Raw genomic sequence first — 17,731 nt, forward strand, 5'->3', positions numbered from 1 at the left:
TATATACCAAACAAGTACTAACTCAACAGTAATGTCATCTGTGATGTCACTGACCATGCCATTAGTGATGTAATATGTGAAGTCTTAAGCTGTGCATTGCGGGGTCTCGGGTTATAGTAGCTCAACTAACTATAACTGCTGCATTGTTCTGCTTTTGTACGACTGAAGCTTGAGCCTAACTATAACATCTCTATAACCTTTGTTTTTTTTGCAGTGAATTTCTAAGTTTTTCAAAATTCCATTTCCTAATCCTAATGTCCCTGTAACCTTTGGTGTATGAGTATAGTTTGTGTACTATTAAAAAGTGATAGTGTTTGTAACAAATATTATGGGAGTGGCAGGTGTGACTGTGTGTATCCAAGTACGTGTAGGTGTTTAAGTGACTGTGGGTGTGTAAATGGTTGTATGTGTGAGTGAGTATCTTTGTAAGTGGCTGTAGGTGTGAGTAAGTGACTGTTGTGACTGTGTGGATGAGTGAGTGGGTATGTTAGTGGTATATGGGTGAGTGAGTGGGTATCTAAGAGTCTGTATAGGCAAGTGATGGAGTGTGTGAGTGGCTGTATGAGTGAGTGAGTCGGTGCATAAATGGTATATACATGAGCACATGGGTATTTGTGTGACTATATGGGGGAGTGAGTGAATGTGAGAGTGGCTATATGGGTGAGTGTGTGCATCTGTCAGAGACTTCATAGGTAAGTGAGGACATGTGTTAGTATCTGTATGAGTAAGTGAATGAATGTATGAGTAACTGTATTAGTGAGTAAGTAGCTGTATGATTGACTGTATGGGTGAGTGAGTTGGTTTGTGAACAGCTGTATGGCTGACTGACTTAGTGTGTAAGTGGCTGTATAGGTGTATGAGTGGGTGTGTTAGTGTATGTCTGCCTGTTTGACTGGAAGTGTGAGTGGCTGTATTGGTGAGTGAGTGGGTGCATTAGTGGCTCTATGGGTGAGTTAGTGGTTGTGTTAGTAGCTGTATGAGTGACTGGATATGTGAGTGACTCTATGAATAAGTGAGGGGATGTGTGAGTAATTGTATGGGTTTGTGAATGGGATTGTGAGTGTTGTGTGTGAGTAGGTGAATGTGAGGTTGTATAAGGGCATGAGTGGGTATGTGAGTGGTTCAGTGGATGATGTCATCAGTGATGTCATTTGAGATGGCCGTGCTGTATGTTATAGTTAGCTCAGGTAATTATAACTGCTGAATTTCCATGGTTTTGTTTGAGTGAAATCTTAGGCCAACTATAATGTCCCTGTAACCTTTGTTTATTTCATTGAATTTCTACAATTTATTTTTCAATTTCCTAGCTATGTAACCTTTGTTTAAAATCCTGTTTCTTAACTGTAATGTTTGGTTGTTTAAGCAAATTTCTAATGTTTTAATTTCATTCCTTAAGTGTAACCTGTAACCTTTGAGAGTGAATAAGTGCATGAGTGTCTCAGTGGGTGTGTGAGTGACTGTGTCCCCTTGGCTGCTGAAGGTGCTTGGGGGCTGAGAACCCCTATTGTTGCCACCAGTAAGTACCCAACAGCGGGTTTGCTAAACGCTCATCAGAGGCTCACCCCCTTTCTCAACCACTCTGCAAACGTGCCTCCTAGTGCACTACTGGTTGGGGGATAAAGTTCCTTTTGCTGCTGAGAGGCTGTGAGGGCCAAGAACTCCTATTGTTGCCACCAGTCAGTCCCCCACCGTGGGATTGCAGCAATCTCATCAGAGGCCCTACCCTCTTTCTCAACCACTCTACAAATGCACCTCCTGGGGCACTACTCATTGGGGATGAAGTGTTCTTGTCTGCTGAGGGTCCAAGGGGGCCAAGAACCCCTACTGTTGACACCAGTAGGTCCCCACTGTGGGATTCCTGAGACCTCATTAGAGGCCTCGCCTCCTTTCTCAACCACTCTGCAAACGCATATCCTGGGATACTAATTGTTGGGGGAGGAAGCCCCCTGGGCTGCTGAGGGTCATTGGGGGCCTCTTTCAGCTCATTTCTGACCTCTATTTTGCCTCTTTCCGCTCATTTCTGCCCTCTATTTTCACTCTTTCTGCTTGCTTCTGACCTTTATTCTGCCTCTTGCCATCCAATTGCAAAGTAACTACTTTGCAAGGCATAGCTGCGTGTCTCAAATATCTGTCTAGAAGACCTATACAATACTTGGAACACAAGAACATGATTGTAGACACAATCAGGCATTGCTTACAAAATAACCTTTTTATGTTCAATGGCACCATATTCAGGCAGATCCTCTGGACTGCCATGGGGATGTGTTTTGCCCCGAGCCTTGCTAAGATGCTTCTAGGGGTCTGGGAGTAAGAAATCTTCTATGACAGTAACAACTTTCCAGAGTTGCGATTGTTAATTTTCAGCTTTTTTATGAATTTTGCTGCTTTGTCTCCCTTGCCTTTCCAGATTAAAAACAGGAGATCTATGAACCGGAGCCATAAGATCACCTGTTCCAACTGAGAAAGGTTGAAATCACATATCTTCTAGAAGCAAATATCATCATGTTGGGGGACATATCAGTCACTCAAGCGAGTCAGATAGATTAAGCCGATTAGGCGAGTGTGAAAATGAGGATACCTGGAACACTGGAAACAAATCCACACATTGGACTGACCAATGAAGGACCAAGGACTGAGTATACTAATACAGTAATTTGGTCATCAAGCATGTAACTAGTCACTCAGAGGAGACATGAGAACACAAAGGTGATCAAAAATAAAATAAATTTAAATTAAAATATGCAATATGATCATCTCAACAAAAAGAAGATATGATAAAATAACCAATTGTATTCAAATAGAATGAAAACACTGTAAATATTTGCATATATTGGGTACATTCTTCTGTGATCAATATAAAAGCGACATATACCACAATGCCTCATGATGGGCACATGGGAGTAATAGTATAAAATGGAAACAGTTAACAGACTTCCCTAACCGTGAACAAGCCTTGATGGTGAAACATATTGGTGGTAGTGGTAAATGAAAATCTCTGATGGCAACAATACTGGAGTGCGACATCCCTTTATTTAAAAAAAATATATGTGAGTGTCAAATATAAAGTACTATTACAATACTCCTACCACCCATATTAGAAACAAAATTTAAAGGAACGGTTCACACATTTTTGAGATAACATGAACTAGTAATATGTGTATCAAACAGAAGGTAACATGATACAAGTTTACAATAATGGTAAAGTACCCAAATATGTAAATGACCCAACCCCACAAAAAGCTCCTAAGGCAGCTACAATGAGTACATCCTAATATTTCTGATAACAAATAAATATATGCATATAGAGAAGAGGCAGATTCACATGTATAAGAATAAATAACTTGAAGTAATTGGTCTAATGTCATTCATACTCTGTGCCAAAGCACTATGCAATGACAAGTAATGAATTCCCAGTTGTACCCTTACATAGTGCAACATTTGCAAAACATTCCTAAATATTTTTTAGCAGACTGTGCAAAAAATATCTAAAGTGCTTAACAATCTCAGAAAAATGTAGCAAGATAACATCTGCCTGTGTAAGCAAGGGAATTTTTCTAAAAGTGTGAAAATGTCATAATATTAAATTCAATTCACCCCAAAAAAGCTTACATTTTTTTTAAATATACTCAATCCATTTTAAAGTGCTTGATATATGTGCAAAATTTACAAGGTTTGGCCGAAAGTGTCTGAAGTGCTTCACAATCCCTGAAAGTTAAAGAACGCATACTCTATCTAAACTGGGACAGAAAGTTTTCGGTAATGTGCAAATTTTGCGAGGTCTCTAAACAGGATTTTATCTCATCTTAGCCAGACATGTGCGCTGAGTTTTTCTAAAAAAGAATATCATAATGCCTCATACTGAATGTTGGACTCATAATTAGCTACTTCTTTTACTGTGAAGTAATTATATAAGTGCTGCCCTATATTGTTCAATTAACAATTAGATGTAACATACTGAAACCATTATTATCTCATGAAGCAGAAGAAATATTTTGCTTGTTGAAAGGCATAAACCATGTACTGAGGTGACCGAGAGACTGAAACATTACGTCTTTTGTAAAGTCACAATGATGGAACCAATTTGCTTGATCATTTTCTTTATGAATTTACAAGGTAGCTAAAAAATGCAATTCCTACCATTTGATTGAGAGCAATACCAGAGGTGGGATAAAAACATAAATAAAACTTCACAAAAGAGAGAAGCCAAATAGCAGAATGGGGGTGGTCACACAAATTATAAGAATGTATAAAGCTCCGCATCTGCATTAAGATGGGATCTCAGTCCCAATCGTTATAATCCACCTAGATTCCACTTTTCTGAAAACCAATTCATGATCACCTCCTCTGAGTTTCATTGGAATATGTTCAACCCCAACGAAGGAAAATGTATTCAAACCTTCATCATGGTCCTTCCACATGTGTTTCGAAAAAGCATATGTGAAGTCTCAGTTAGTAATCACTCTCATATGTTGAAGGATGCGTAATTTTAATTTGTTCACAGTGCTACCCTGAGCAGTAACCCTCCTCCTGCTAGATCCTCAGCACCGGATTCCCGGGAGAGATCCATTGACGCTCCCAGGAGACAGATGCCCCAGCAGGAGGCGGTTTAAGTCTGTACCTGCCACTGAGCCATATTTTGCGGCGCTGTCCTGGGAGGAACTTACCCGCGTGTTGCCACCATCACCATCCTCCCTCCCGCCGCTGCAACAGGTCATCCAGCGGCTGCCGAGTGGAGGGAGACTACAACTCCCAGCCTGCTTTGCTCTCCTGCACCGCTGTTCCCGCGCCCGGAGGTGCTACAAATCCCCGACAGGCTAGGTGGAGCGGGCGCTGCGCTGTCCTGGGAGGAACTTACCCGCGTGTTGCCGCCATCACCGTCCTCCCTCCCGCCGCAGGAACAGGTCATCCAGCGGCCTCCGAGTGGAGGGAAACTACAACTCCCAGCCTGCTTCGCTCTCCTGCACCGCTGTTCCCGCGCCCGGAGGTGCTACAAATCCCTGACAGGCTAGGTGGAGCGGGCTCTGCGGTGTCCTGGGAGGAACTTACCCGCGTGTTGCCGCCATCACCGTCCTCCCTCCCGCCGCTGCAACAGGTCATCCAGCAGCTGCCGAGTGGAGGGAGACTACAACTCCCAGCCTGCTTCGCTCTCCTGCACCGCTGTTCCCTCGCCTGGAGGCGCTACAAATCCCCGACAGGCTAGGTGGAGCGGGCGCTGCGCTGTCCTGGGAGGAACTTACCCGCGTGTTGCCGCCATCACCGTCCTTCCTCCCGCCGCCGCAACAGGTCATCCAGCGGCCGCCGAGTGGAGGGAGACTACAACTTCCAGCCTGCTTCGCTCTCCTGCAATGCTGTTCCCTCGCCCGGAGGCGCTACAAATCCCCGACAGGCTCCGCGTCGCGGGTTCGCGCGCGGGTCGTGCTGGGCGAAGCCCGGGCAAAGGGCGGGCCGTCTGTGGCCGTCCGAGACCAGAGGAGGCCGGGTCGGGCTACCCCCCTTTCGGCCTCTTCATCTGTGACTGTGTACACGGCCCCCACCCAGAGGAACTCACAGGCGTGACCAGAGGTACTACAACGTTGTTTCTGGGGGACACCATTGACATTGTTTTTTTAATTCTGTTCATGTAATATTCTTCTTCTTGATTTGATATTACCTCACTTTCACCCTACTCCCCTCACTAGTCACTTTCGCGATGGGCAAGAGAAAATTGCTTGATGCCAATGGAGGGAGTACAACTTGCAGTGGAGGGGTTGCTTAAAGGAAGAAGGCTAGGAGGATTTCGAAAAAACCATCACCTGTTACCACATTGGATCGCATAGGCACATTGGTTAACGATTGTGAACTAATTTTAGAAAATGCTTCCCTCGATTTACCCCCAAGGAATATGTCTACGAGTAAATGCCATGCTGGCACTGTCACAATTCCGCAAATGTTTTGCAAAGCTCCTCCGCACCAACCACCTATCGAAACCGATGACTGGCCGAGTGATATGAGTAACCCGCTAGCAATTCTGGACGCACCAGTTCTTACTGCTGTTGTTGCGAATCCTGTCCCTCTCGAACCCATTGTCATTGTTTGTAACAACCGCTATGTGGCACTGGCTGACAACCCTGAACTGTTTGTACCAACTAATTTACCCACAGATCTAGACAAACAAAATGGGGTCTTGAAGGACATAGAAAGGGAACTTCGAGAGAAACCTGACGAGGGGGTAATTGGTGTAGGGCAAATTCTCGACAATATTGATCTATTAAGGCAAGAAATCACTGACCTGAGGAAAGTAGTTTTGGAGCTGATGTCCATTGTCAAAAAAGAACATTTTTCCCTTCCGAATACCCACATTGATAACCCCTTTCCCCACCCAACTTCTAACTTGACCCAAGCAACTCACTTAACCCCAGAAAGCAATATGACCTTTCCTGCTGTCCTACTTCCCCACAGCAGGAACGACCCAAAACCACCACCCAGAGCTGGGGCTACTCCTGGCAATCTTCCAACGAAGCCTCGAGTGCCCTCCAGCTCTTCTAATAATCCCCGACTGATCAACTCGCCTCATAGAGCCCCTGTTTCCCCCCTATCTCAACTGTATTATAAAACCCAAACCCCCCAAGCTAAAGATAATCCTACGGTTTTTATGGATCGTGTCCCTAAGGCAAATGGGCGTGAGGATGAAGAATCATTAAAAAACAAGGTCACTCACTGGATTCGTCACACCAGGGGTTGCCGATCGTTGACAAGAGAAGATATAATTAGGGCCCATAGACGACGATCGGCCGACAATAACACAGACACTATTGAGCTTACCCTGGCTAGCTATCCAGTTGCAGAAGGACTTTTATCACTTGAATTCAGATCATCCTCTCCAGATTCGTCCTCCATACAATTTAGACGGTCCCCCTGACCCTTACTGAACCAACCAGGTCAAGGGGTGGGACACTAGGTCTAATGAAAGCTGATAACCACTCTTGATAATATTGATTGACTAACATCTCCCACTAACTCACCTAAAAAACTGCTTACATCGATCAGTGGCCCTTCTAATGCCGTTGCAGAATTGACATACTGCCCAGCCACCAATATTATCCCTCATAATCATGGTGAAAAAGTGACTGAATCCGTACTATTTGATTTGCCCACTCCATCACTCCACACACCAAACCCCAATATTAAAATAATCTCATGGAATATTGCCGGCCTGAGAGATAAACTCTCACTTCCGGACCTGGAGTTTGGCCCCATTGCACAAATCTGGTTATACCTGCTTTTGTGTCCCAGCCACATCTACCGGGCGAGGGCGCCCCTCAGGAGGACTTATAATATGGGTGAACATTACACTCACTTGTAGGGTTTCCCAGTTCTCTATCATATCACCAGATGTGATTCATTTATCCCTGAGAGGGGCAAAAGGTGGGCATGTCATCGAGCTTTTTAATGTTTACATCCGAGGCACCCGTGGGGGCTCCAAGTCACCGATTGTTAGAATTTTGGGAGATGCTCTCTCTTCTTGCCCACCCGATTCTCTCATCCTGGTAGCAGGTGACATGAATTGCACCTATGAAGCTTTGGCCTCTGAAGATCTATTGGAGATAGAGGCTGAGGATGCACAGTGGGGCATACCACCTTTATCAATACCTCCAATTAAGAAATGCACCCAAGTGGCAATCCAATTGAATGCGTTAACACTGAAACACGGCCTAAGAGCCGCTAACGGTCGATTGCCATCTGACGTCCAAGGCGCTACTACTTTTAACAGATTGTCTAGCCCCTCTCGAATCGACTATATCCTGATCGATCGTAGATTATGGCACTATGTAGTGGATTTGGTCATAATTCCCACTGTTGACAGCGATCATAATCCCCTGTGCTTGACTATGAAGAGCCCTTGGTGTCTTGATCCATCAAACTCTGGCACCAGTCCTATTATGTCCACTAAAGAAGTCATTCCATCAAACTCCAAGAGACATCTCAAATGGCTTAAAATCTCTTCTGATGACCAAAAACTTTTGACCATCAAGGAGATTTTATTAAACAAAATCATGGAACTCCAGGGACTTAGTGATGATATGGATGGGCACCTTAGGGCTGGGGACATCTATATAGATACAGTCGAGACGATTGGGTCTCTTTTCTGGGTATCCATCTCTCCTAGAAATTCCATTAAGCATAAAACCCCTGACTCTTGGTACAACATTGAGTGTAGGAAAAAAAAGAACAACTTAATACTTGCCGTCAAAAATTGTGATTGTTACCGGGTACAATCTGCAAGGAAAGAATATAGAAAGGCACTGTTGGGAGCCACGCAAGCCTAGGAGGAATCCCGATCGTTGGCTCTCAAGGCTGCAAGCCTGGCCAAGGACGAAAATGCTTTCTGGAATCTCTGTAGATACTCAAGAGGTTGTGACCCTGATGTAATCCCAAACCACATTACGAATCAAGAGTGGTTTGATCATTTTGCAAATCTTTACTCTGGGGAGGACGCTCAAAGCCCCCGGTTTGCTGCACATACTGCGATGGCAACTCCCAGCTCTGAGGGATATGACCCTTTCACAGAGATAGAAGTCGAGATTGCCATCAGCAAGATAGTTCCAGCAAAGGCCCCCGGACCTGATGGTCTCCCAGGTGACTTGTATAGATCGGACCCCAAACGTTGGGCAAAGTACTTTGCCATCTTTCTTAATGCACTTCTTAAGGGGTCCCCTATCCCAGAATCTTGGAAAGGAGCCGAGGTGATCCTAATATTTAAAAAGGGTTCCAGGGAGGACCCTGCCAACTACCGTCCCATCAGCCTCATTGACGCTGGCCAGAAGATTGCTGGTAGGGTCTTGCTGGAAAGAATCCTGTTGTGGGTCAACGAGAATAATATCCTCTCCCACTACCAAGCGGGATTCAGACCAAATATAAGCACCATCGATCAGGTCTTCAGACTTCTCCTTCTATACTGGAAGGTGGTTCTGATTGGTAAGGGTAGCCTTCATTTGGCGTTCATAGATCTCAAGACCGCCTTCGATCTGGTTCCTCGAGCTCGTTTATGGCAGGTCTTGATGGATATGGGTGTGCCCTCCCCCGTCCTTGACCTTTTGGTTCGATTACACGAAGGTAATTATGCCCAGGTGAGGTGGGGCACCCAGGCCCAGAAGACTGCAAAGATCCCTGTAAACAGGGGAGTTTGACAGGGTTGTGTACTGGCCCCCACCCTTTTTTCTTTATTTGTAAATGGGGTGGTGAAGTTCTTACAAGATATTCCTGCGGATGCTCCGACACTGGCTGGCGACAGAGTCCCAACACTAATATTCGCTGATGACACCCTGCTAATTTCCAAAACCCCGGCAGGGCTGCAAAAACTTGTGGACAGATTTCACCTGTTCTGTAATCAAAGAGGCTTGAGTATCAACAGCCAAAAGACCAAGCTCCTCTCATTTAATTCACGAAAACCATCTAAAGCCACTCTTAAGCTTGTTGGTGCACCTTTGGAGTTTGTCAAAATTCAGATTAAGTTGGAGGCCCCACATTGATAAGATGCTGTTAAATCACAAACGGGCAGCGGGAACAATCAGTAAAGAACATCGCATCTCGCATAGCAGACCAATCGCTCCCGCATTGGTGATTTACCAGGCTAAAGCTGTTAGTTCGGCACTGTATGGTGCCGAACTTTGGGGCTTCGACAATCTCGAGGACATCTCCAGGTCTGAAAATAAATTTATGAGAGAATTGGTCTCACTCCCAAGGGGAACCCCTTTCAAACATATTTTAAGAGATCTGGGTAGGCGTACGATTAAAGACATGGCAAGACTGCGTCCCCTGCTCTTTTGGGCCCGATTGTGGCGTACCTCAGAACTAGCGAAATAAACAGAGGGCCTAAACGAAGTAATGAACTCTCCGGGGTCCCACAAAATAAGCTGACTTTGTTATATTAAGAAGTCTCTTTTGCTGCTAGGCCTTATAGAAGTTTGGGAGCTAGGTGTACCCTTGAGCAAGGCAGTCCTGAAGAAAGCCTATTGGACCTGGATAGATACCCAGGAGTTTAACAACCCTAATCCAGGTAGCCTGACTGAAGCTTTCTATTTACATAAACAGGCTGTCAGCTTTGAGCCGTACCTGGATTTTGTACAGAACCCCAGAGACAGATCGCTGTATATCCAATTTAGACTTGATATACTGCCAACCCGCGAGCGCACTAGCAAATGGAAGCCACCCCATCAAACTCCGTCAACTTGCTTGAGCTGCAGCGGGTTGGTAGAAAATACGGCGCACATAATGTTCGAATGCCCAGCCTACAAAAAACCAAGATGTCGATGGTTGGGACCTGTATGTCGATTGCTGGGCACGCCGAACTACCGTGTTGCTCTTAGAATATTACGTTCCGATACCAGTCCAGTGCTAGTTTGTGGTGTGGCAAAATTCTTTGGGTGGTCTTGGAACATTAGGGCTAAATTCCTATACTCGCCACAATGAATCCTTTTTGTAAAAAAGGCTTTTTGCACAAATGGCCCAGCAAAATTGTTTTTTTATCATGAAATGTAACATTTTTAACGAATACATTTTGAATTGACTTTTAATGCACATTCCCCAATTTGCTATATTTTGTACATTGGTGTCAAGAAGTTCTGCCTCCCTTTCTGATATATTGTATCCTATATGTATGTATTTCAATGCTTTTATGATACAATTTTTATCGAAATAAAGCTTTTTGACTGACTGACAATTTATCGTTTGCCACATCTGCACTCTAAAACATACACCACATGTGTAGTCTCATACAAGATCTTTTCAATTATCTTTTTTTACCACTGAATGTTTTAACATATGTGCAATTTTATCCATACTGACATGCTTTGTATTTGTGGCATTTGATAAAACCATTGGTTCTTAGCCAATTCTGTTTATATTACCTTATATTACCTACTGGCAGTCGCCAGTCGGTAGTTATAGTTAGGACCTTGTTTCTATTTAAAAAGAGTTTTTTCTTTTGCCTATATCTTTTGCGCCGTTTGACAAATCTTTCTGAAATTTTCAAAACTAATGGCCCTCTCAAATCAGCTGCTGTGTTGAAAGTGTCGGGGTGATTTGTCAAGCGGGTACTGAGAAAAAGGGTGGTCCCAAAATATATTTTCGCCATGAAAATTTCCATGACGCACCTACAGCCTGAACTGCTGAACGGAATTACATCAAATTTGGCAGAAAGGTAGCTCTTTGTTCAGAGTTCACTATTTTTGTTAAATGGTGTAAATCCGTTCAGTAGTAGACGGTGGCGGGCGGTGGCGATCCGCACGCCATCACAACACAATTTACTCCCCGCCATATTACTATGGCGGGGGTACCGTGGCAGACGGAAAGTCAGTCCAGCGCTTTTCCGCCGGTCGGATTGCCGGCTGGGCGGAAAAGGCCCACAATATGGTGGTGGTGCCTTGCAGGCACTGCCATCATTATTAGTATGCCTGCGGTGGGTATGTCTTTCCATGGCGGCGACTCAGCCATGGAAAGGGATACAGTAAATTACATTGGGGGCCCGTTGCAGGGCCCTGGGGGTGGGGGGGCTGGTCGCTCTGGCCTTTTCTACACCCTCTTCCCTCTTTTCTGTACCTCTCTTGTCTCTTTCTGCATCTCTATTGCCTCTTTCTGCACTTCTCTTACCTCTTTCTGCACCTCACTGGCTTCTTTCTGCACTTCCCTTGCTTCTTTCTGCACCCCTCTTGCCTCTTTCAGCACCTCTGTTGCTTCTTTCTGCACTTCTCTTGCTTCTTTCTGCACCTCTTTTGCTTCTTTCTGCACCCCTCTTCCCTCTTTCTCCACCCCTCTACCTTCTTTCTGCCCATCTGTTGCCTCTTTCTGCATCTCTCTTGCCTCTTTCTGCACTTCTCTTGCCTCTGTCTGCACTTCTCTTACCTCTTTCTGCATTTCTGTTGCTTCTTTCTGCACTTTCCTTGCCTCTTTCTGTATCACTCTAGCCTCCTTCTGCACTTCTGCAGTTTCTTTCTGCACTTCTCTTTCTTCTTTCTGCACCTCTGTCGCTACTTTCTGCATCACTCTTGCTTCTTTATGCACCCCTCTTCCCTCTTTCTGCACCCCTCTTACCTCTACCTACACTTCTCTTGCCTCTTTCTGTACTTCTCTGGCCTCTTTCTGCATTACAGTTCCTTCATTCTACACTCCTCTTCCCTCTTTCTGCACCTCTCTTGAATCTTTCTGCTCCCCTGTTCCCTCTTTCTGCACCTCTTTTGCCTGGTTTGCACCTCTCTTGTCTCTTTCTTTCCTCTTGTTGCCTCTTTCTGCACCCCTCTTCCCTCTTTTTGAACTCCCCTTGCCTCTTTCTGCACCTCTCTTGCCTCTTTCTGCACCTCTGTTGGTTCTTTCTGTACTACTCTTACTTCTTTCTGCACTTCTCTTGCTTCTTTCTGTACCTCTATTTCTTCTTACTACACCCCTCTTGCCTCTTTATGTACCCTCTTCCCCTTTTCTGCAACTCTCTTCCCTCTTTCTGTACCCCTGTTCCCCCTTTCTGCACCTCTCTTGCCTGTTGCTGCAACTCTATTGCCTTTTTCTGCAATTATCTTGCTTCCTTCTGCACCTCTGTTGCTTCTTTCTGCACTTCTCTTGCATGCTTCTGCACCCCTCTTGCTTCATTCTGCACACCTCTTGCCTCTTTCTGCACCCATCTTCTTTCTTTCTGCATCTCTCTTGCTTCTTTCTGCACCCCTTTCCTCTTTCTGCACCCCTCTTCCCTCTTTTTGCATTCCCCTTGCCTCTTTCTGCACCCCCTTTCCTTTCTGCACCTCTGTTGGTTCTTTCTACACCTCTCTTGCTTCTTTCTATAGCTCTTTCTTCTTTCTGCACCCCACTTGCCTCTTTCTGAACCCCTCTGTCTGCACCTCTATTTCCACTTTCTGCACCCCTGTTCCCTATTTCTTCACTTCTCTTGCCAGTGTCAGCAACTCTCTTGCCTCTGTCTGCAGTTCTCTTGTATCCTTCTGCACCTCTGTTGCTTCTTTCTGCACTTCTCTTGCCTGTTTCTGCACCCCACTTGATTCATTCTGAACACATCGTGCCTCTTTCTGCACCCATCTTCTCTCGTTCTGTACCTCTGTTGCCTCTTTCTGTATCCCTGTTCCCTCTCTCTGCACCTCTCTTGCCTGGTTATATGACTTTCTTGCCTCTTTCTGCAGTTATCTTGCCTCCTTCTGTACTTCTGCTGCTTCTTTCTGCACTTCTCTTACCTCTTTCTGTATCAGTCTTGCCCATTTTTGCACCTCACTTGCCTCTTTCTGCACCTCTCTTGCCTCTTTCTGCACCTCACTTGCCTCTTTCTCCACTTCTTTTTCTGTACCTCTCTTGTTTCTTTCGGCAACTCTCTTGTCTCTTTCATCACATCTCTTGCCTCTTGCTACACCTCTCTTGCTTCTTTCTGCACTTCACTTGCCACTTTCTGCACCCCTTTTGCCTCTTTCAGCACCTCTGTTGCTTCTTTCTGTACTTTTCTTGCTTCTTTCTCCACCTCTCTTGCTTCTTTCTGCACCCCTCTTCTCTTCTTCTCCACCCCTCTACCTTCTTTCTGCCCATCTGTTGCCTCTTTCTGCATCTCTCTTGCCTCTTTCTGCACTTCTCTTGCCTCTGTCTGCACTTCTCTTACCTCTTTCTGCATTTCTGTTGCTTCTTTATGCACTTCTCTTGCCTCTTTCTGTATCACTCTAGCCTCCTTCTGCACTTCTGTAGTTTCTTTCTGTACTTCTCTTTCTTCTTTCTGCACCTCTATTGCAACTTTCTGCTTCCTCTTGCCTCTTTCTGCACCCCTCTTCCCTCTTTCTGCACCCCTCTTCCCTCTTTCTGCACCTCTCTTATGTCTTTCTGCACTTCTCTTGCCTCTTTCTGTACTTCTCTGGCCTCTTTCTGCATTACTGTTCCTTCTTTCTGCACTTTCCTTGTCTCTTTCTGTACCCCTCTTGCCTCCACTTCTCTTACTTTTTTCTGTACCTCTCTTGTTTCTTTCAGCACCGCTGTTGTCTCTTTCATCACTTCTCTTGCTTCTTTCTGCACCTATGTTGCTTCTTTCAGCACTTCTCTTGCTTCTTTTTGTACTTGTTTTGCCTCTTTCTACACCTCTCTTGCTTGTTTCTGCACTTCACTTGCCACTTTCTGGACCTCCGTTACTTCTATCAGCACTTCTTTTGCCTTTTTCTGCACTTCTCTCACCTATTTTTACACCTCTCTTGCCTCTTTCAGCACTACTCTTGCTTCTTTATGCACTTGTTTTGCCTCTTGCTACACCTCTCTGGCTTGTCTCTGCACTTCACTTGCCACTTTCTGCACCTCTGTTACTTCTTTCATCACTTCTTTTGCCTCTTTCTGTACTTCTCTCGCCTCTTTTACACCTCTCTTGCCTCTTTATGCATTTCTCCTGCCGCTTTCTGCACCTCTGTTTCTTCTTTCAGCACTTCTCTTGCCTATTTCTGCAGTTCTTTTGCCTCTTTCTGCACCTTTGTTGCTTCTTTCTGCACTGCTTTTGCCTTTTTATGCACCTCTTTTACCTCTTTCTGCACCTCACTTGTCCTCTTTCTGCACTTCTCTTGCTTCTTTCTGTACCTCTCTTGCTTCTTTCTGTACATCTCTTGCCTCTTAGTACATCCTCTTCCCTCTTTCTGCACCTCACTTGCCTCTTTCTGCACCTCTGTTGCTTTATTATGCACTTCTCTTGCTTTTTTCTGCATCTTCCTTGTTTCTTTCTGCACCCCTCTTGCATATTTCTGGAGCCCTCCTCCCTCTTTCTGTACATCTCTTTCCTTTCTGCACCTCTCTTGCCTATTTCTGTACCCTTCTTACCTCTTTCTTCAATTCTCTTGCCTCTTTCTATTCATCTGTTGCTTCTTTCTAAACATTTCTAACAATTGTTAAACCTCTTGTTTTTCTATCCACTTCAGTTGCCTCTTTCTGTACTTTTCTCACCACTTTCTGTACTGAAATAGGAATTGCAAGCTGTCAAGTTTAAAGGTCTGTGTGCTTTTCTGACTGAGATATATGACTACTTGTATATGTATTCTCACATGTGTTATGCATCTGAAGATGGTGGGTTAAAAAGCTGATAGCTTCTCTTATAGGTGGTGAAATCTACTTAGTTATGCTCTGTCATTCGGTTGCACAGGCAGACATGTCTTATGTATTCAGGTATTATAGAGCCCCTCAAATATACTATTGAATACCCATGTGCCCTGTATTATGAGCAGAAAGAAATACGTAAACCTTTTTGTACACAAATTTACAGAGTATGCTGTTTGAAACACAGGTATTCAAGTATTTGTATGTGTAATGTTATGTAACATGCCACTAGGTAAAAGCTGAGACACACGCATGCATACTTTCACAAACTTGGTCAGAATTTAAACAGTGATGTGGTTAGGATTGCTGTTTTACATTTGTTAGGCCTAACATTCTGAGCAGTCGACGGATAGTAATCCTTCAAGAAAAAAAGTGAGGTTTAAGACATCTTCGAGAAGGAATAGTGATTAGGCTACTTTGTATGAGTCTGTAGAAAGGTAGAGTCAAAGTAGGCCTCTTTCTGCACCCCTGTTGTTTCTTTCTATACTTGTCTTGCTTCTTTCTGTACCTTTCTGCACCTTTCTTCCTCTTTCTGGACTTCTGTTGCATCTTTCTGCATTTCTCTCTTTTCTTTCTCCACCTTTCTTCTTCTTTTTGTATCTCTCTTGCCTCTTTCTTCAGTTCTCTTTTTTCTGTGCCTTTCTTCCTCTTTTTGCACATGTCCTACCTGTGTAGGCATAGTAGAAATTAGTATCTAAACAACCTTAGAAATTCACTGAAAAAAACACAGGTCTCTTGGATGTTTTAGCTAGGAATTCAATTAAAAAAAACCTTAGGTATTCACTGAGAAAACCACAGGTTTCAGGGACGTTGTAGTTAGGCTGACATTTCACTAGTACAAAACCAGAGAAATTCAGCCGTTATATAACTTTCGCCCCAGCAATGCACTGCTGATGATGTTACATATTATATCACTCATGACATGGTCAGTGATATCACTCATGACATCTCAAATTACATCACTGATGAGTTTTATGGTTGCTGGATGTGTTGTGTCCATACTCTGTCTGAAGTTGCAGCGTTGGATTGTATTTCGGACTATGTTAATCCTTCATTCTGAGGGCTTGTGTTTTTGGAGCTGTGCAACCCCCAAATTAGTTTTTTTAGTTACTTCAGGGCCTGAAAAGTGTGACACACTTCTGTTTCTGTGTACCCAGAAGATTATGTCTGTCGTCAGCCATTGTGTGGCACATCTACAGCTGCCGTTCCCACCAAATGCATTATGATTTAAAATAAAAGTGTATTAAAAAAATTATTTACCATGGTTATCAATTATAGCATGTTACTTTGTCAGTGCCTGGCTGGGACTCTTGTCCTGATGCAGTCATTAACTCTCACTATGCTGCAGCTCCTGTGCACACCCGACAAATAAAGAGGCTTATTTCCTACTGCTATCTTTTAATTCCAAAAATATAAAAGTGTAATCTGACAAAACTCAAATAGTTATTGTGCTATACCACACCTGTTGACTCTACCCAGGAATTCCGTTTAAGAGATTGTCCACACCTGTGCACTAAACACTGACAGAGTTAACAAGGATCTTGCTTGCTCGTGCGTCTGTCAGGTCTTCAAAGATTCCCAGAGGATAGAGACAAGCCGTTTTATAAAAGATTTTCAGGCTAGCCTTTTTAATTTATTTTAGTGTTTGCAGCAGAGCATGGAGGTGCATTCTTATATGCTCTGCTGCAGCCACCTGGCTAAGCTTGATGTTTGTTTGGACCTTCAAGCCCAAGCCTTTGGTATTAAAAGAAAGTGAAAGAGGTAGCTGCCCAGGATCAGACCAGCCTAAACGGCTATCAGGTACTTTCTGAAGGGCAAGTTGGACAGGTCAGTGTGCGGGCCATTTTGTGGCTCTTGTTGATCTGTTTTATGGTCTGCTGGGCCAATTTCTACTTTTGATTTCACCGGTATTTCCACAAACATTACCTGCAGCAAGCTTGAATACATACTGTCTCCTAAAGCCTGCCAACAGAAAACGCAGGACACTTTTTTAGCTATATCATTCACTATTGGGGCACTTTTTCTTGGTGCATGGGACTATTTTCTATGCCACTCTGACATTGTAGCCATCTAGTGGGGGAATTGCATAATGTGAAACAAGAAAACCTAGTACCAATCCTAGCTTCCCTGCTTGATCAAACTACATAATCCTAGGCAAATACTTTATTTTACAGAACCTCATTTTTCCTCATTATCAAATATATAGGAGCAACTTCCAGGGTGTGTGCTGTACAAAAATAATCTGCACTGATAAGTATTTATTAAAAGTGAGAGTTTTTGAGCATGCACTGAGAAACATTCTTGCCACCGCTGTGATGATAATGCCATTAGTGAACTAAGAGATAGTCAGTTGTACTGTGTACGCTACATGTGGCATAGATTCTTCTTATAGCTGAAGCAACATTTAGGGTATCAAACACAAGAGATATTTGAACACTGGACATCAGGAACTCACATATTTGAACATGTTCATATATGTGATAAGAAACAACAAAGAGGCTTGGTTAAATAAAGTATTTGACTAGGATTACAAAGTTTGGTCAAGCAGTGAGGCTGGATTTGATCCCAGCTTTCTTAGTTACACACTGTGAAATTCAGCCACTAAATGGGCATTTAATTTTGCCATCAAAGGTTGATGTGTTGTCACTGA

The sequence above is a fragment of the Triturus cristatus genome, chromosome 2_2 (genome assembly GCF_964204655.1).
Source record: "Triturus cristatus chromosome 2_2, aTriCri1.1, whole genome shotgun sequence".
Classification (NCBI taxonomy): Eukaryota; Metazoa; Chordata; class Amphibia; order Caudata; family Salamandridae; genus Triturus; species Triturus cristatus.